Here is a 20,343-nt window from a genome sequence, read left to right on the forward strand (position 1 = left end):
GGCCTAAAAAGGTGGGACATCTCGAAGTGGGAGATTACAAATTATAAATGGGTTTAAAGATTCTTTTGTTTGTAATTGGTTAAAGACATGAAGCTTTGTCCAAAGGCTTGGAGTGTTTTAAGTTGAGATAAGGAAGTCTGCTACTCACAGAAAAGTCACCGGACTATACTGAGACTCAAGTGGACCGTTAAGTTAATTGATGACTTGCAGGTGTGGTTTAACCTTTGTCTTACATGGCCTTAGTGATTAATGATTTTGTATCTTATTGTTACAAAGAATAACTCCAAAAGGGACAGGGCATAACTAGGCGTGTCTGACCTCCCTTCTCCTCATGGCCAGCAACTCAGCTTTAAGGCTTTATTTTTTTAGGGTATTCCCTTGGCCGAGAGGGAGTCTGTCCAGTTGGTTGGGTGCTTAAGATTTGTAGTTCGCAGTTCCTATCAGTCCTGTGAGGTAGTTGTTATTATTTGCATTTTCAGCTGATGAGAAGGTACCCCAGAGAGGTTAAGTAACTTGCCCAAATTTATGCAGTCAGGAAGTGGTTCCAAAATTCTCTTGACGGCACCCACCGTCCTTTGGACTTTGTTCACACATGGCACTTTTCCATCTCCACCTGGCAGGGTCTTTATGACTTTAAATGAGGTGACGTGCACAGTGCACATAGTAGATCCCCAGGACATGGTTCTGAGGCTCTGACAACCCATCTGGTGCTGAGTCCCCTGACCTTCTGCCTGACCCCTGCCTCACGTGTCCCAGGTGATGCACAGTCACAGAGCTCCAGCTTTTGGGAAGTCCTTGCTTACAGCGAGCAGAACTCTCTGGGGGAATCCTTCCTGCTGGTTCTGGTTGGATCCCTTGGGCCATGCAGATGAGTGTCCCTTCTTCCTCCTGGCCGTTGTCAGGCTCCCCACATGTTGGGAGTCTCTTCTTCTCCAGGGCTCGCACTCCTAGCCCCCCGAAGCCGTGTGCTCAGTGGACTGTGGTTCCCACCCTCCTCCCTGTCGCAGACATCTCCTTGCATCTGTCAGTCCTAAGAGTCAGGCAAGAGCCAGACTCTGTTCTCTAGCACGATCGGCAGGGGAGAAAAGGGGCTTGCCTCTGCTTGCTTCTGCTGCCAAGGCCCACGGTGGGTTTCATGGCAGCCTCGTTGTGCTGTTACCGGAGTGAAGGGGAGTGGGTGGGGAGGAACCAAGCTAAGGAGGCAAGGGTAAACTGCGTGTTCAGGGAGGCCCTACACGTTGACTCTGCAGTGTGGACTGTGGACCGGTGCCCTGCCAGGCAGAGGCTGGCGCTGAGATAGGAACCGGACACAGACACGGGAGGAAACTGCCCTGTCTCCAGGGAGCTGTGGTCTGATACTGCTGATATGGCACAATGGTGCGAGTAAGCCCAGTGGCTCATGGCAAGTGTGTGTACCAGTCTGACTGGAACAGAAGGTGCTAGGGTTCGGCAAGGAGCTTCCGGAAACGCATCCGAGTCACCTTTGACTCACAGCCATGCAGTCAACTGCCAGATCCTTGAAGCTGGTTCTAGCTTGATTCCATCCCTGTCTTCCCGCCGCTACTCCTACTGCACCACGGGCCTCCGTACCTGCTCTCTGCAGTAGCCCCCTTTGCAGTCTCCTGCCTCCAGCCTTTGCCCCTACTATCCAACCTACCCACCTCAGCCAGCTTAATTTCCCTAACACACTGCTTTAACCATGCCGCCCTTCTGTCCCCACCTGCCTCGGCCCCTCCATCCATGAAATAGACTCTGTTTGGCCTTTGAAGTCCTCAATCCCACCCTCCTCTCCACCACCCAGCCCTTCCACCCTTCCATAGCAATCCTGATTTTGTGCAATGGCCCATCACATTTCCAGGTCTTTCCTTCTGTAGCTTCCTTTTCTAAGCTCAGCTTGCTCAAGGGCTCTCCTCTGCCTCTGAAGCCCTATAGCACGTCTGAATCACTTATTTATCTAAAATCAATATTTTGTTGATAAGGCACAGAAGGTAGAGAGTATTTATATGTATATGAGGGCTCAATGTATACACTGATATCTTCACACCCTGCCTCTCTGTCTTCATCTGTGTACATTTGGGTGAGTGTACACAGTGAACACCTGCTGTTTTTGCCTGTTCAGCATCTCGCCCCTGTCTTTCAGTGAATCACCTCTTTTTGCCCCACTTCTCTACAGGTTGGTGGGGGCTGATCACTCATCCCCAGGGACTTGGGCGCAGGATCTAGTCCCGTCAAAATGACAGTATTCTATCCTCCTGGCCACGGGGATAAGCATGTGGCCTGCGTCGGCCCAGTAAGAGTCAGCCTGGAACTCCAGCCTGATGTGTCGGGAAAGAGGTGCTCCCTTGGGGGTCATCCTCGCATGGCGATGGCCTGCCCGAGAATGACGCTAACGTGGAGGGAAACGGAGCCAAGAGAGGTGGAGAAAGACAGGTCCTGATGACATCACCGACCCCCTCATTTGGGTAGGCCGGAAGCCAAATATGCCCCTGAACTTCCCAAGTGTGAGAGCAAATAAATGATCTTTTATGCTTAAGTCAACTTGAGTTGGGCTTCAGTCACTTGTAATCAAGAACGTGTACCCGTGTGTTGGGTGTGGATATGCGTGTTATATGTGGCTGTGTGTGCACAGGTATGTGTGTGTTGTGCACAGGAAAGTGGTGCGCATGTGGCCATGATGGGTGGCACGCATTCATGCCCACGTGTGTCTGGGGACGTGAGGTGGCAGTGCGCCTTGGAGTATTTGTGTGGGTGACACCTTGAGCAGGCAAGTGGGGCATGTGGGAACCCGAGTGAGAACGTGAGGGCGATGAGATTGTGGGCGCACGGGGTGGGGGACGGGATGGTGGGCATGTGAGGGCTTGTTTGTTCTGGGACAGAACCTGTCTCCGGTGTGTCCTTTGTATACTGTCGACCCAAATAAATGACTGAGGCAAAAATCTCAATCAATGAAGGTTTATTAAGCCAAGATTTTGAGGACACACCCAGGAAAACACAAACTGCAGACAAGCTGTAGCTGTTTTGCTGAAGGGGAAGTTGGAAACTTCATCATTTTAAAGACCAGCAGAGAGAAGGAAAAAGGGGGGGTGGGGGATGATGAGGTAGTGGTTACATAAGAAATCCACATTTTACATAAAATAAGGGAGTGAAGGAAGCACCAATTATGTAGATGTCCCTGGGTAGGTGGAAGAATGTCTGATTCTGTCTTGTCCCCAGTTCTGTTGCCTATAAGATAAACTTGTCATTCATCATTAGTGTGAACTCCAACAGGCTTTAGTTTTACCTGCTAGACATAGGTACAATTTGCATGTCCCTGTTTATGGGAGGTTAGCAAGAAATTTCCTTAATGAATGATCTGTGGGGCCAGCTTTGCACAGGTGCCTGAGGATTTGATTTTCTTTTTACAATACACACATATGAAAACACCTGCTCCAGAGACACACGCTATGATCATCCACCTCTGCCCTCCAATAATTCTCATTATTTCAGAGTGACTCTCAATTCCTTAGAATCCCTGAATTCAGAAACATCAAACTTTCCTTGATGTTGGTGGTGACGTGGGAAATATCAGAGGCTGTTTAGAGCCACTCCTTAACACCAGAGGAGGAAACAGACAGGGGTAATTGGGGCACAGCCCAATTTCAGCCAGATTGGACTCATTGCTCCTTCCAATCCAGCAGCTGGGGACAGGGGAGGGCAGGCCTGATCTTGGGGTGGCTCACTTTTGAGAAGCTCTGCCAACGCCACCCCACTACGTGGGCTGTAGTTGCTTTTATGGTGAGTAATTAACCTTGGGGCTGAACTTCCTCTGATATCTGGGTATGAGCTACAGCCACCCTGCCCCAACCCTCACCCTCCAGCCCTGAGAATTACCCATGGCCTGAGCTGTGATGGGACCAGAGCTAAAGCCCAGTGCATGGCCCTGGCTGCCCTGAGGGAGCTTTCAAAATGCAGTCAGCGTGTGGCCTGGGCACGTGCATTTTAAGTCTCCCACAGGTGATGCTGATGTGATGGAGAACCAGAGTTAAGGGGAGGGACTCCATGGACTGAACCATAAGCCGTCCCCCCGCCTAGGCCTCACGGCCCCCAGTGGACGGCCTCTCCCTGTTTGGTGTGAGTGGAGAGTTAGGGTGAGAGGGTGTTGAAGGTGTGGAGACCTCATCGTCTCCGGGCTGTTGGGCTGTGCCTCCTTCCACTGCAGCAAGCTTACCTTGCTGTCCTCTCCGAGTCTTGTTCTAATCATTTCTAATCATGTCTCTTATCACAGTCAAAATTTCAAGTCAGAGAAGGTTCGTAGCTGTCTCATCTGCTATACGTAAAGCTCTATGGTGGTGGGACGTGAATCAAAGGCTCTCAGAGCTGGCGGGACTTGGGAGTTCTAGTCCAAACCCTAGCTCACCCAGGAACCCTCCTCCCATGAATTCAGCCTGGACAGCCAGTGAGCAAGCCTGGTCCCAACACTTCCAGGGAGAGGAGCTTGCCGCCTCTTTGGTCAGTCCAGTCCCAGCCTGGCTGGCTCTGGTCATCAGGGCCACTACTGATCATGAGGAAAACAGTCACTATTTGCTAAGCTTTGACCACGACCAATTTTGGCCTTGAGCACACAACACAAGATCCACAATAAAATCAACTTTATTATTCATGATGTGGCTTGCTGAGGGCTACACCCACCAGCTGTGGCTTCCTATTTAAACTAATTGTTCTCCTGCCTCAATGCTAAACCCATCTATTTCCATGCCAACAATAACATTTTAAATTAACCTTTTCTTGGTATCTCAAAATACAGATAATGTCGTTCTTCATTTGACAACTGTACAACTTCTCCACTCCCAGTTATTTCCAACGGAAAGACCATTGAGTATTTCAACCCAAATCTTGGTATGGATGTAAGCAAGTTACAGTATTATATAAGGCTTAAGATAATAATGTTATCCTTGAATTACATAATTTTTATAACTAGTTTTTACCATGGATAATTTCATGAAGTCTGAATACTAGAGCCTAGTCTAAAAATCACAAGGTATTGGGAAAAAGGTGCACATTTTGTTTATCTACTGTCATCAGAAAGTTAAGGAGTATTTTCTTTCACTAGCGGTGTTGGGAGCAGTTGCTCTGAAGTCGTCTATCCACCACCAATTTCAGACAACTCTGCTGGACTGAGTTATTTCACACTGGTCTGTTTGCGGGGTCCATTTTCACTCCTCAGTAGATTTCATGCATTTCGCACGTGCTTCTTCACTCATTAGTCCATCTAGTCCTGAAGCGTCAGTGTCCTCTCCATCAGCCAGCCGTCTTCATAACGAGGTTTGTTGGCAAGTCCTGGATTTTCTGCAGGGCTTCATTAATTGCAGCTACTTCTCCTGATAGAGGAGAACGGGGCTCACCAGCAGCTTTCCCACTTTCCAAAGCACCCACCAGACTCCTTTGTTTCATTTTGTCCCGACTTCAGGCAGACGACAGTAAACAACATCTCCCAAAGCTTCCTGTGCAAAATCGCTGATTCCCGCTGTTCCAAGCCCATTTTCTGTCGTTATCCCTATTCATGTTTCTCTGTGAATTTCCGCACTGAGAGCAGAGTGGGGTTGGTGCGCACTCATAGCCGCCAGGGCCGGGGCGGGCACCAAGGCCAAGGCCGGACTGCAGGCCACAGCCCGCACGCTCCTTGCCGCTGGCAGTGCCACGTTCCCAGGGGTACAAAATTGCCCCATCTTTTAGAGATTTCGGTACTTTTGGAGCATTGCCCTAAGCCAGAGTCAGGGCGCGTCTTTACCTTCAGCCTCTAAGCAAACTCTTCCCTCCTTTCCCCTGACACCTATTCTGGCCTAAAAAGTCCCTGCTTTCTAAATGCAGCTAAGGTATGCTTTTGTGGTATCTTTTTCTTTATAACAGCTTTGTTGAGCTATAATTCACATACCATGTAATTCAACTATTTTTATTTTATTTTATTTTTTTGAGACAGAGTCTCACTCTGTTGCCCGGGCTAGAGTGCTGTGGTGTCAGCCTAGCTCACAGCAACTTCAAACTCCTGGGCTCTAGCAATCCTCCTGCCTCAGCCTCCTGAGTGGCTGGGACAACAGGCACTCGCCATGACGCCCAGCTAGTTTTTCTATGTTAGTAGAGACGGGGTCTCGCTCTTGCTCAGGCTGGTCTTGAAGTCCTGAGCTCAAGAGATCCTCCCACCTCGGCCTCCCAGAGTGCTAGGATTACGGGTGTGAGCCACCATGCCCGGCCTAAAGGAGTTTTTCCTATGTTTTCTTCTAGAATTTTTATGGTTTCATGCCTTACATTTAAGTCTTTTATCCATCTTCAAAAGAAGTAGAGACATAGACCAAATGAACAGAGTAGAGAATCCAGAAATAAAATCATCTACGTACAACCAACTGATCTTCACCAAAGCTGACAACAACATACCCTGTTGAAAGGAAGTGCTAATCAATAAACGGTGCTGGGTTGACAGCCACATGAAGAATGAAACAGGATTCCTATCTTTGGTCATATACAGAAATTAATTCAAGAGTTTGTGTTCTTTTCCGTTGACAGAACATAGGTTTTCAATCCACGTTAACTTGACTCACCACCCTCCCTGTTTGTCCCCCGCCTTTCCTAAAGCCTTCCTCCCTGCAGGGTCTCCACCCCTCAGCAGCAAGGACCACCGCGGAACCTGTGTTCACATACCCGCTTTGTTACATTTGCCGTGTGAGAGTTGAAGCCCTTATGTTTCCATACGTGAAATACCCTCCATGCAGCACAGGACCCTGTCTCAGGCATCCTGTGTCCTGTGCAGCAGCTGCCTGGCCCACAATAGGTGGGAGAGAGCTCTGGCTCAGAAGGGTTGAGGGTAACCAGAAGGAGGTGGCAGTTAGGCCTACAAGGAGGAGCCTACAGGATAGTAATAAGGAGATAACATGCAAAAACCTGCCACCATGCAAAACAGAAGCTTGCAAATCCAACTGCTAGGGAACTAGCCATGCAAACGGAGCCCTGCCTACTGACCCTGCTTCCTTATCCCAACTCTCAGTCCAGCTCCTTTCCCTGCCAGTGATGGTGGTGACAGTGGTGAGGGTGGGGATGATGGGAATGATAGTGGTAACAATGGCTTTCATTTACTGTGTCCCTACTGAGTGTCAAAGTGTCAGATTCTTACATATACTGTTTATAATCCATGCAGAAGATAACGTTATCCCCATTTTACAGATTAGCAAACTAAAGTTCAAGGTCCTTCAGTTAGTGTGACAGTCAGGAATTGAACCCAGGTCCAGAGTAATTCTAAAGCCTGAGCATTCTCTTTTCAATTACTCTGCTTTAAGAGTCAGTGTCCAGTTATTTCCATTAAGAGATGCAATAATATCAACAACTCAAAAGAAACTATACAAAACATTTTTCTTATTTTATTTAGCAATCCAAAAGATATACATTACATTTATTCATTCAATTAATATCTGTTGAGCATCTAAATGACCTCTCCTACATCAGGAATCCTGACAGACTTGGGGGACTTCACTCTACCAAAATGGACAGCCTCGAGAGGGCAGGGACCTCGGCTACCCTGCTGACTGCCAGATCCACCCACAGCATTAGAAAAGCACCTCGCAGGCACTCCACCGACACGTGGCGAACGAACTCACAGATGACGGACCCGGCCTGCCCCGTCATGTGTGTGTATATCTGTCAGCGTGAAAACGAGACAGAAGGAGAGGAACAGAGACAGACAGAGCACCAGTCAGCAAAAGGGAAGACCTGCTAGCTGTTACCCACAAATCCACACCCCTCCTCATTCCCTGGTCTCTAAGGGCTAAGATAACCTCAAACAGGGTCACAATGACCCATTCATAGGTCTTAGGGAAAATCTGCTGACCTGGATGGTGGGAACGGGCTGGACCAGAGCCAACCCAGGGCACTTTAGCCTCAGGGATTTGTTAGCCAAGCTCCCATGGCAACAGGATTCATTGTGTGTTTATACATTCCCAATAGAACTCCGGGCAGAGGAGAGTATTCCCCAAGGCCACACCTCACCTTCTCTCTCCTTCCTTGCCTCCTCGGGTCTCCTAGGTGACCATCCAGGGAACACTAAGAGAAGCTTGAGCAGCAAAAACAGCTCCAGAACATGGGAGGCAGAGGACAGAAAGCCCCACTTGGGGAGAGGGCCGTTTCCCTCCCAGACCAGTGCTTCTTGCTCACAAGTGTGCAGCTGCAGAAGTCAAACCCCCTAGGCTTCCTCCTAGGCCCCTGGCCCATGAGCTCCCACATCCAGCTATGTGAACCCTCCAACCCCAGGCCCCCATGGCCTGACCCTGTCCCACTTAGCTGCCAGCTCCTGCACAAACTCTCCCCACCAATGCAGTTCATGGGCCCAGGAACCTTCTCCCTCTCTCTCGGTCTCTGCAGCCTGGCTCTACCCCAAGCACCTCCTTCAGAAAGCCCTCCCAGACAGACTTTTCCTCCCGGGCTTCTCCCTCCAGCCCTGGAGCCTGGAGCCTGCAGTCGTGCTTCCCCAGCCCTGACCTGCTCTCCCGGAACTGGGCGTGGGTCCAGGAACCCCCAATGGCCTAGGAGTTCCCTGAAGGTGGTAACCACAGCTTTTAATCCCTACAGAAACTATGAAATGAGCATTATCTGCATTTTAGAGCTAAGGAAACTGAACCTTAGGGTCAAAAGTAGCTTGTGCTACAGTAGCTGCAAGTGGGAGAGCCAGAACTGGACCCAGTCTGCCTCCAAAGCCAGGTCTCCCCCTGCCCCCTGCATCTTACACCTCCTTCTCTCCCGGTCACTTGAAGACAGCACCATATGCCAGGCACTCCCTGCACCACAGGTTTTTATAACCCCATTTAATCCTCACAATTAAACCTATAACCTCATTTTACAGATGAGGACACGACAACTCAGAAACTTTCTGTACATTTCCTAAGGTCACATAGCGCGTAAGTGCCAGGGTCAGAATTCGACCCAGCTTTTCTGGCTCCAAAATCCAGAGCTAAGTTTCCCACTCCTCTGGGTCTAGCTAGAGACGGGCTGCAGGCGTCAGGAAGGCAGATTCTCTAGCCAGTATCCAAGCTCTGACTCCACCAGCCAGCACCTCTGATAAAGGCAGATGCCTTCCAGGAGGCCTGTGGAAGCTTCTCCACTGATCTGGGGAGGCTCGGGAGGCCAGGACAGCTGAGCTGGGGCTCGGGAGCCAGGCTCCAGCTCTCCACCCTTCTTCCCTCTCTCCTCTGTGAGCGGACACACCCTGGGTCCTCCTGCTCCTGCAAACACCTTCCACCACTCCCAAAGTGCTCTGGGATTTGTGATTAAAATCAAAATATTCTAAGATTCATGACTAAAATTAAACAAAATGAAGGTACATTTTCGTGTTGAGAATTGTTTTAAACAATTCCTGGAACAATGTGGAGGCCACAGGAAAACCTAAATTTGGTAATCAAATAACCCGTGTTCTAGTCTCAACTCCGTCTCTAAATTGCTATGTGACAATGGACAAGTCACTTCTCTATGAGCTCCAGTTGCCTCGTCTGTATAATGACGAGGCAGGACCATTTACTCCTAAAATTATCTTTCATTATTAATGTTGGGGGGGAAATTATTGAAATCATTTTTGTTAATCACATTTAAATTAATTTGGTTTTTAGAACTTTGAATTGCCCAAAGTGATTGCAACATAGTGGGAAAAGCTTTACACTTGAAATCATACTCGATTTGGGCTCTCGGGCTTTGTTCTGTCATACGTAAAACAAATTATATGATGGTAAAGTTTGTGCAGGACTCTGCTGTGATGGTAGACTATGCACTCTTCTCCTAGAATTCACCCTTCCTTCTGTCTTTATTCACCCTTCCTTCTGTCTTTATTCACCCTTCCTTCTGTCTTTCGTCTCCTCTCCTCAGCTAAAGGCCTGGGGGTGAAGCACACACCTAGCTCTCCTCTGTAGTCTGCAGTCACAGCCAGGGACCATAACAGCTTCTCCTCTACTAAGCACCAAAAGGGAGCAAAAGGATAGACTACAGGAAGAACTTACAAATCCAAAAAGTAGTGGGAGCAGAAATGAGTGGCCAGGGAAGGGGAGTGTGCTCCTCTGAAAAAGGAACTGTGCTGGGTCTCCTCTCATTGAGACTCAGACTGGGTCAGCCCTGCCCTGAAGCCAAGACACAGATGAGGGGCAGGCCTCAGTGGGGCAAGACAGGGACGACCTCCAGGGGGAGGAAGGGCTGAGCAGGTTTCTGAAAATTCAGACAGTCTGCCATTCCTGGAAAAGACTTGGACAGGGTCAGGCCCGGGAGGTATGTATGCACAGTGTCAGGGAGTGAGTCTGTCCAGGGCCATAAACCTTATCTCCCACCTCAGCAGAGCCAGGATAGCTATCTCTGGGTTCCCAGGAGCTCAGGCTGAGTCAGAGCTGGGGGTTGGGGGCGATTGTGGGTCCTGGCAGCATACCTGAGTCACTCCAGGGTGTGTGGTCCACCCAGAAATGAGGTGGGGGCAAAGGAGATCTCCTTGACAGATGTGGGGGCTGATGGATTAAGGCGATTGATCTGCACAAAGGCTAAAGGCCTCAAATTCCTACCGGCCAGCCCCAGGCCAGAAATTTCCACTCCCAGGAAAGTTAGGCCCCAGGGCTGGGCAACACTGTCACCACAATTACCCCTCCATTATGAGCTCTGGGGTTTATGCACAGTTCTTAATGGGCCTAATAGTTTCTTTCTCTCCTTTTCCTCCAGTAAATACCTCTCTAGTTTTAACAACTGCAGTTGAATCGGCCTGTGTCTTGGAGGACAGGAGCTGCAGCCAGCAAACAAAGGGAACCAGGTGCTAGTTCCAGTGCTGTCTTGGCTCCCCCTCCAGCCCCATCACTCTGAGCTGTGCCCGGGGTGGGGAGGAAGGAGGAGAAAGGGGGCAGTGTTCTGTCCTTCTGTGCCCCTGAGAAATTCCCCACCTCCCTGTGAAGCTCCCTCCACCTCTTTGCAGGCAGATGAGACCTGTCCTGGAGACGTGCTCAGAGTGCAGGGGGGTGACATCATTGCCTGCCCTGAGCCTCCTAGACACGTACGCACCCTCCCTCTGCGCCCCCCACCATCCCCCTAGCTCCAAGATCTTCTGTGCCCAGCCAGATTGATCTTCTACAAACACGGCTTTGATCCTGTCACTCCCCAGCTCAGCTTGGAGCTTCCCCTTCATTGCTTTCAGAATAAAGGTCAAATTCCTCATCTGGTGGTGAAGGTTTAGCCTTTCCTACCTGGCACTAGCTGCCCTCCCCACCCCACCCCCAGGGCTGTGCCCTCCCCTCCTGAAGCACCTCCTTGTCACCTGCACCTGCTGAAACCTTACCCTGCCTGCAGGCCTGGCTCCAGCACACCTCATTCATTCCGCAAACGTTTACTGAATGAAATCACGCACCAGGCACCTCCCCACAAAGCCTGCCCCAGTCACCTCTGCCAGAAGTGGCCGCTCCCACAGAGACCCCAAGAACAGGCCTTTGTTACACCCCAGGGCTGGGTTCCACTTGCCTGTGGGCATGTCCTATCTCCCCTCCCTTATCGTAAACCTGACCCACAGTCATTTTACATGCATTGAACACCAACTATTAATGAGGCATTCTTCCATATTTGTCTCCTTTAATCCTCACGACGACCTTGGGAGTTCAGTATTACTATCCTTATTCACAGAGGAGGAAGTAACTAGTCCAGCAAGTGGTAGTCAGGCTCAAACCAGGGGCCTGGATTCTAAGCCTAGGGCCCTCACACCACACCAAGGCATCGCCCTCAAACGCAGGCCCTCGTCTTACATGTTGCCCTGGGCACCCAGCACAGGACAGGAACCTGTTTGACTCACTAAATGAATGAATGATTCTATAATTCGATTCTATCCAGATGCATCCTCTGCTCTGCTCTGACCCCTATGTCCTCTCCCCCACATTCCTTTTTTCCTGTCTTCTCCAATCCCTGCCTGAACCCCAAGGATCCAGAAGTCAAGGGAGGAAAGAAGTTGGGATTGTTCTCCTGGGCCTCAGCGGGGGGTCCACAGACTGGAAACATCCAGGGAGGTAAATCAGGACCGGGAGGGTCCTCTCCCCTCCCACCACTCAGTCTGATAGACCTAGGGGAGTCCCAGCCCTTCTCTCCACCACACCCCAGTTCCAGCAGGACACAGCTGGGGCAGGAGGGAGCAGCATGGCCGGCCAGAGAACAGTGAGAGGCAGGAAGGGGCCTAAATTCAGTGACTCACCACCATTAGGCCTCCCTGGGGGATGAGGTAGGGGCCTGGACGCTTCAAATTCCAGCCCATCCCTAGGGAGACACTTGGGTGTCAGGAAGCTAGACGGGAGAAGGAAGAGCTCTGTTTATCCCAAACTAAGGGGTGGCCATGGCAACGAGGCCAGAGCCATCAAGGCTGGGAGTAAAGGTCCTGGCCAGGGGCGGAGTCATGAGTGCCCGACCCTGAGGGCCCGGCTGCCAGCCTGCCAACTGGGCCAGCTGCCCACACCATGCCAGCCAGGACTTCTCTGCCCGAGCACCCTCTTGTGGGCAGAGCCAGACCTGAGAGCTGCGGAGGGGCAGTCCTGAGGGAGCAGCCACCCATTTTACAGATACACATGTTCTCAGCCCCTCCTAACCCCTTCCATGTGGCTTCTCAGCTGAGACCAGAGACAGACAGACAATAGACGGGGGAAGCAGCCTGTGCTGGGGAAAGAAGGCATGAGGAACTGAGCCAGCTTCTAGGAAGGGAGTAGATTGGGGGTGTCAGTCAGGGAAGGCTTCCTGGAGGAGGGTGTCCCAGGCTAGTGAAGGCTTCAAAGCAGAAGAGGGTGTCTCCTCAGCTGGTGTGAGAGAACAGAGCAATAGGGGTGAAGGCACAGATGACACCATCACTCCTTCCCTTCTGCTGGTCACCAGGATCAAAAACTCTTGGGGGGCCAGGCACGGTGGCTCACGCCTGTAATCCTAGCACTCTCGAGACCAAGCCAGGAGGATTGCTTGAGCTCAGGAGTTCGAGAGCAGCCCGAGTGAGAGCGAGACCCGTCTCTACTAAAAAATAGAAAAAAAAATTACCCAGGCAACTGAAAATAGAAAAAATTAGCTGGGCATGGTGACGCGCACCTGTAGTCCCAGCTACTCGGGAGGCTGAGGCAGGAGGATCACCTGAGCCCAGGAGTTTGAGGTTGCTGTGAGCTGGGCTGACGCCACTGCACTCTAACCCAGACAACACAGCGAGACTGAGTCTCAAAAAAAATAAAAATAAAGATAAATTCTTGGGGTTCCCATTGCCACCATTGCATCTTTAACAATGCCCCCCACCCATTATGCATATCCATTCCCACCCTTACCTCCTTCTTGGAGATGGAGAGGGCACTCCCTCTGCCCAGGGCCAGGCCTGCCACCTGTGCTCTGAACTCCACCCTAGAGCCTGTCCCATGATGTGTCCTGTTCTGTTCACCCTCATCCCAGGCTGGATTTTTCCCCTCTACCTATAGCCATGCTCAAGTCACTTCCTCCCTTAAAAAAAGGAAGGCAGGAGAAAGGAGGGAAGGGAGAGAGGCAATCATCCTTGACCCCTATCCCCCACCCACTACAGCTCTCTCTCCTGCCTCTGCAGCTAAACTTCCCCAAAGAAGAAACCAAACTTAGTCTCAGTTTTTACCTGCTCCTGCCCACCCCACCCTGGCCACCATCCATGGAAATAACTGAACCCACCAATGACCAACTAACAGCCAAATTTGGTGGACTCCTTTCAAGTCTTCTCTTCCCTTCCTCCCTGCAATATTGGACACCACTGACCACTCCCTCTTTCTTGAAAGACCATTTCCTTGGCCTCCTGACATCCCCTTCTGCATTTCTTACTATCTCTCTCGCCACTCCTTTCCAATCTTTTTCCTTGAGTCGTCTTTATCTACCCACCACTTATATCCGTAGTCCTTAATCTTTTTGGTGGGCCTCGCACCCCCTTTGTGACTCTAATGCGCAATCCCAGATTGCCAGCATCTCCCATGCAACTCAAGGGTCTCGTGTGGTTGGGACACTCATCCACAAAAACCAGATTAAGAGCCTTAACCTTGAATGTCAGGGTTCCAGACTCTGCCTCCACCTCTTTTCTTCCGGCCAATCCCATCCACTCTCAGGGATGATGGCTCCCAGATCAACATCTCCAGACTCTCGAAGAAGCTGCAGATCTGTGTTTGCAACTGCTGCCTGGATGTCCCACCCAAGGCTCAAACTATAGGTTCTAAACTGAAGTCATCTTCTACAACCACCCTCCAGGCCTCGCTTCCTCTCATAATCCCCATCTGGTAGACAACAGTGCTACTTCCAAAGCAAGAAGCCTGGAGGCACCTGAAGTCCTGAGGATGATGCTAGAACCTGTCTTATGGGGTTCTTATGTTAAATAATGTGATATGTGTAATGCACATAGAATGGTGCCCGGCACATCATAGGTGCCCAGTTAGGGTTAGTTATTAATGTTCTGCTGCTACTGCTTCTTCTTTCTCCTTACATTCAATTAGACACCGAGCCCTGCCAATTCTATCTTCTAAATTTCCCTTGAATCCACCCTCTTCCCCATATTTCCACGGATTCTCTCTTAGTTTGAGCCCTCATTACCACTTGCCTAGATGATTGCAATAAGCTCCACTCTTGTCCTTTCAAATCTTTCCAAGACATCCAGCTAGAACGGTCTTACCAAAATGCAATTGTGATCACGACACTTCCCCACTTCAAGCCTCAGTGTCTCCCCAGATCCTGAAACCCTCAGCATTTGGTGTATTTCTAAGGAAGTTGTAATATACAGAGGTCCAGACCCCATCCCCAGAGGGTATTATTCTGCAGCTCTGGGGTGATACCTGGGCACCTGCATTCATAACACATCCCCCAGGGCATCCGGTGCAAAATAAAGTTGCACACTGAGGCAGAGCAAACTCTTCATGTTCTTCAAGGCCCTTATTGACTTGGCCCTGGCCAGCCTTTCCCACTTCGTCTCCTGCCTTTTTTCCTTTCTCCACTACTCATGGGCTCTCCGTATGGTCAACAAATACTTACTGAGCACCTAATAAGCACAGGCACTGAGAACACACTGGTAAGCAAAATAGAAATGATCTTGGAGCTTACAATATAGGAAAGGAAGTAATGTAATAATCACATGAATGAAAATATAAACACAAACTGCTATAAAATATATATATATTTTTTGAGACAGTCTCTCTCTGTTGCCCGAGGTAGAGTGCTGTGGCATCAGCCTAGCTCACGGCAACTTCAAACTCCCGGGCTCAAGCAATCCTCCTGCCTCAGCCTCCCGAGTAGCTGGGACTACAGGCATTCGCCACCATGCCCGGCTAATTTTTTCTGTATATATATTTAGTTGTTTGGCTAATTTCTTTCTATTTTTAGTAGAGACGGGGTCTCGTTCTTGCTCAGGCTGGTCTCAAACTCCTGACCTTAAGCGATCCTCCCGCCTCGGCCTCCCAGAGTGCTAGGATTACAGGCGTGAACCACTGTGCCCGGCCTATAAAATATTTTACTGAGAGAAACATAATTGTATGACAGTATATTACAAAGGAAATTTGAGGAAACTTCCTTGAGGAATCAGTACTTGAACTGAGATGGCAGCAGTGGGGGGCGGGGGGAGAAAATGATCCAGATATAGGGAATTGCATGTGCAAAGGCCCTGGGGAAGCAGGAGTATTAATATAATATGTTCCAGAAATAGAAAGAAGGCCAGCGTAGCCATCCCGGGGGGAGAAACATACCGGAGGAAACAGGAGGAGAAGGAAGGACCAGACCATGCAGAGCCTTATCAGCCACCTTGAGGTTTTGGGTCTTCACCCTAAGAATAATAGGGCCTTTTTAGATTTGGCAGGGGAGTGACTTGATTTGTGGTTTTTTTGTTTTTTGTGTCTTTTAATCCTACCTAATTCTAGTGTGGAGAGCAGATTAGACCAGAGTTCATTCAAGGAGAGCAGTTAGGAAACCTACGGAGGAAGCCAACCAAGAGATACTACAATGATAATTCAGACAAGGGTGATGACTGTGGAGACAGAGAGAAGTGGAAAGATTCAAGAGTCATTTAGGAGATAAAATGGGCATGATTTGGTAACAGGTTGAAATGATAGTGGAGAGTGGGACGTGTTAAGGATGACACCTAAGTTTCTGCCCTAGACATCTCATTGGATGGTGTTGCCATTCCCTGAGAAGGGGAAAATTAGAAGAAAGTCACATGACTATCAGACAAAGTGGACTTCAAAACAAGGAATATGCCTGGGACAGATGATAAAGGGGCCAGTTTATCAAGAGTATGTAACCAACCTAAATGTGTATGCGCCCAACAGAGTTTTTAAAAACATAAAACAGAAATTGATAGAATTGAAAGGGAAAATAGACAAATTCAAAATTATACTTGGACATTTCAACACTCCTATCTCAGTAATTAATAAGATAAATAGAAGATCAGTAAGGGCCGGGCATGGTGGCTCATGCCTGTAATCCTAGCTCTCTGGGAGGGCGAGGCGGGCGGATCATTAGAGCTCAGGAGTTCGAGACCAACCTGAGCAAGAGCGAGACCCCGTCTCTACTAAAAATAGAAAAATTAGCTGGGCGTGGTGGCACATGCCTATAGTCCCAGCTACTCGGGAGGCTGAAGCAGGAGGATGGCTTGAGCCCAGGAGTTTGAGGTTGCTTTGAGCTAGGCTGACACCATAGCACTCTAGCCTAGGCAACAGAGCGAGACTCTGTCTCAAAAAAAAAAAAAAAAAAAGCAAGAAAAGCCTTGAAATAAAAAATCCAAGCTTCCAAGTTAAGAAACTGGAAAAAGAAGAGCAAATTAAAATGAAAGCAAGAAAAAGGAAGGAAATAATAATATAAGAGCAGAAATCAATGACCATAAACACAGAAAAACAATAGAGCAAAGCAACAAAACCAAAAGCTGGTTCTTTGAAAAGGTCAATATTGATAAATCTCAAGCCAGATGTATAAGAAGGGAGGACACAAACTACCAATATCAGCAATGAAAGAGGGTTATCATTACAGATCTTAAAAATATTTAAGGGATAATACGCTTATGAACAACTTGCTGCCTATAAATTTGACAACTTAGATGAAATGGAAAAATTCCTTAAAAGACATAAACTAACAAAATGCATACAAAAAAATTAGATAACCTGAATAGTTTTATACCTATTAAAGAAATTGAATTATTAGTTAAAAGCCTTTCCACAAAGAAAATTCCATACCAGATTGCCACATTGGTGAATTCTACCAAACATTTAAGGAAGAAATAATGCCAATCTTACAAAAATTCTTCCAGAAAATAATAGAAGAGGAAGAAACTCCTTTTATAAGGCCAGCATTACCCTGACACCAATGCCAGATAAAAACAATACAAGTAATCTATAAAACAATATCCTCCATGAATATCGACATGAAAATTCTTACCAAAATATGTTTTTTTAGAGACGAAGTCTCACTCTGTCTCCCATACTAGAGTGCAGCAGCACGATCATAGCTCACTATAACCTCTGGAACTTCCTGGGCTAGGACTATAGGCACATGCCAGCACACTTAGCTAATTTTTAAATTGATTTTATTTTTTTTTAATTTTTTATGTTGCCCATGCTGGTCTTGAACTCCTGACCTCAATCAATCCTTCTGCCTCGACCTCCCAAAGTGCTGGGATTATAGGCTTGAGCACTGCACCCGGCCCTTACCAAAATATTAACAAATTAAATCTAACAATAAGTAAGAAAGATAATGCATCATAATCAAATGAGGTTTCTCCCAGGATTGCCAGGTTGGTTCAACATTTTAAAAGAACTGATGTGATTCATTTTATTAATAAACTAAACAAGAAAAATCACATATCCATCTCAATAGATGCAGAAAAACCATTTGACAAAATTCAACATAAATTTATGATTAAGAACTCTCAGAGGCCAGGCGCGATGGCTCACGCCTGTAATCCTAGCACTCTGGGAGGCCGAGGTGGGCGGATCGTTTGAGCTCAGGAGTTCGAGACCAGCCTGAGCAAGAGCGAGACCCCACCTCTACTAAAAATAGAAAGAAATTATATGGACAGCTAAAAATATATATAGAAAAAATTAGCCGGGCATGGTGGCGCATGCCTGTAGTCCCAGCTACTCGGGAGGCTGAGACAGGAGGATCGCTTGAGCTCAGGAGTTTGAGGTTGCCGTGAGCTAGGCTGACGCCACGGCACTCACTCTAGCCTGGGCAACAGAGTGAGACTCTGTCTCAAAAAAAAAAAAAAAAAAAAAAAAAGAACTCTCAGAGGCCAGGCGCGATGGCTCACGCCTGTAATCCTAGCACTCTGGGAGGCCGACACAGGCGGATTGTTTGAGCTCAGGAGTTCGAGATCAGCCTGAGCAAGAGCAAGACCCCGTCTCTACTAAAAATAGAAAGAAATTATATGGACAGCTAAAAATATATAGAAAAATTAGCCGGGCATGGTGGCACATGCCTGTAGTCCCAGCCACTCAGGAGGCTGAGGCAGGAGGATCGCTTGAGCCCAGGAGTTTGAGGTTGCTGTGAGCTAGGCTGACGCCATGGCACTCTAGCCCGGGCAACAGAGTGAGACTCTGTCTCAAAAAAAAAAAAAAGAACTCTCAGAAAACTATAGATAGAAGAGAATTTCCCCAACCTGATGAAAAGCATCTTGAAAAAACCAGCTAACATCATTCTTTTTTTTTTTTGAGACAGAGTCTCACTCTGTTGCCCAGGCTAGAGTGAGTGCCGTGGCGTCAGCCTAGCTCACAGCAACCTCAAACTCCTGAGCTCAAGGGATCCTCCTGTCTCAGCCTCCCGAGTAGCTGGGACTACAGGCATGCGCCACCATGCCCGGCTAATTTTTTCTATATATATTTTTAGCTGTCCATATAATTTCTTTCTATTTTTAGTAGAGATGGGGTCTCGCTCTTGCTCAGGCTGGTCTCGAACTCCTGAGCTCAAACGATCCGCCCACCTCGGCCTCCCAGAGTGCTAGGATTACAGGCGTGAGCCACCGCGCCAGGCCCTAACATCATTCTTAATAGTAAAAGATTGACTGCTTTCTCCATAAGACTGGGGACAAAGCAAAGATAATTTGCTCTCACCACTTCTATTCAATATTGTACTGGAGGTGCTAGCCAGTGCAGTAAGTCAAGAAAAAGAAATAAAAGGCATACAAGTTGGAAAAGAAGAAATAAAACTATCTTTATTCACAGATGAAATGATCATCTATGTAGAAAGTCCCAAAGAACTACCTACATAAAAGCTACTAGAACTAATAAGAGAATTTAGCAAGATTGCAGGATAAATGATATACAAAAATAAATGATATTTCTATATATTAGCAATGAACAATTGGAAATCAAAACTGAAAAAGCAATATTCTCTTTTTTTTGGGGGGAGGGCATAGGATCTTGCTCTATCACACTCTCCCTGGAGTGCAGTGGCATCATTATAGCTCACTGTAACTTCCAACTCCTGGGCTCAAGTGATCCTCCTGCCTCAGCCTCTCAAAGTGCTAGGATTACAGGCCTGAGCTACCATGCTCAGCCTATACTTGTTTTTCTAGCTGTTCACAGAATGGTTCCCCCAGATATTGCTGGCAGATCTGCCAAGTCTGGGCCAGGGAGACACAGCCAAGCGAGTGACTGCATGCACTGGAGGCAGGTTCTTGGCCACTCCACTCTTCCATTTCACCTTCTTTTCCATAGACTCAGTCCTAGCCACCCTTGCCCTGAGCCCAGGTTATAACAAAAGAAATTGGCTGGGCATGGTGGGTGAGGCTTTGCCAGAGGAGGCTGGAGAAGGGACCAGGGAGCTGAGGGGGCTCCTAGGAGGATCAGGTTCCCCAGAATCCTCTGAGCGTAAGCACTTGGAGATTCCTGGGTAGCCATGTGCCCCTTGGCACTGACTCTTCCTCTTCTTTTATCCCCAGGGAATATCCCATTGGGTACAAACCTAACTGAAGCAGTGATACTAAAAGTGTCAGAACACTCTTCAACCCTCTCACTCCTGGGGGAGAAGGCCTGGCCCAAGCCCTCAGAACCCCTCTCCTACGACTCCACACTGGACAGGCAGCCAGGGCCTCCACATGGGGCAGGAGTACCTCCCAAGAGATTCCAGAAGAAGATCTGGCCCTGCATCCAACCCAGCTGCAACTTCCCTCAGCCCCCTGCCTCCACAGCTGCCTCTGAAGCCTGAACCTTTGCCCTACCTCCCCTTTCTACTCAGTCTACACAACTGCATGTTCTGGTGCCCCAAACCTCTCCTAGCACCCCCTTTTCATTCATTACTTATACCTAAATTATTTGTGGAGCTCCCCTACATGCCAGATGCAAGGCATTCTGTCCCAGACTCCTTGTCCTTTGAGTTCCAACC

Source organism: Eulemur rufifrons, chromosome 16, assembly GCF_041146395.1.
Source record: "Eulemur rufifrons isolate Redbay chromosome 16, OSU_ERuf_1, whole genome shotgun sequence".
Taxonomy (NCBI): domain Eukaryota; kingdom Metazoa; phylum Chordata; class Mammalia; order Primates; family Lemuridae; genus Eulemur; species Eulemur rufifrons.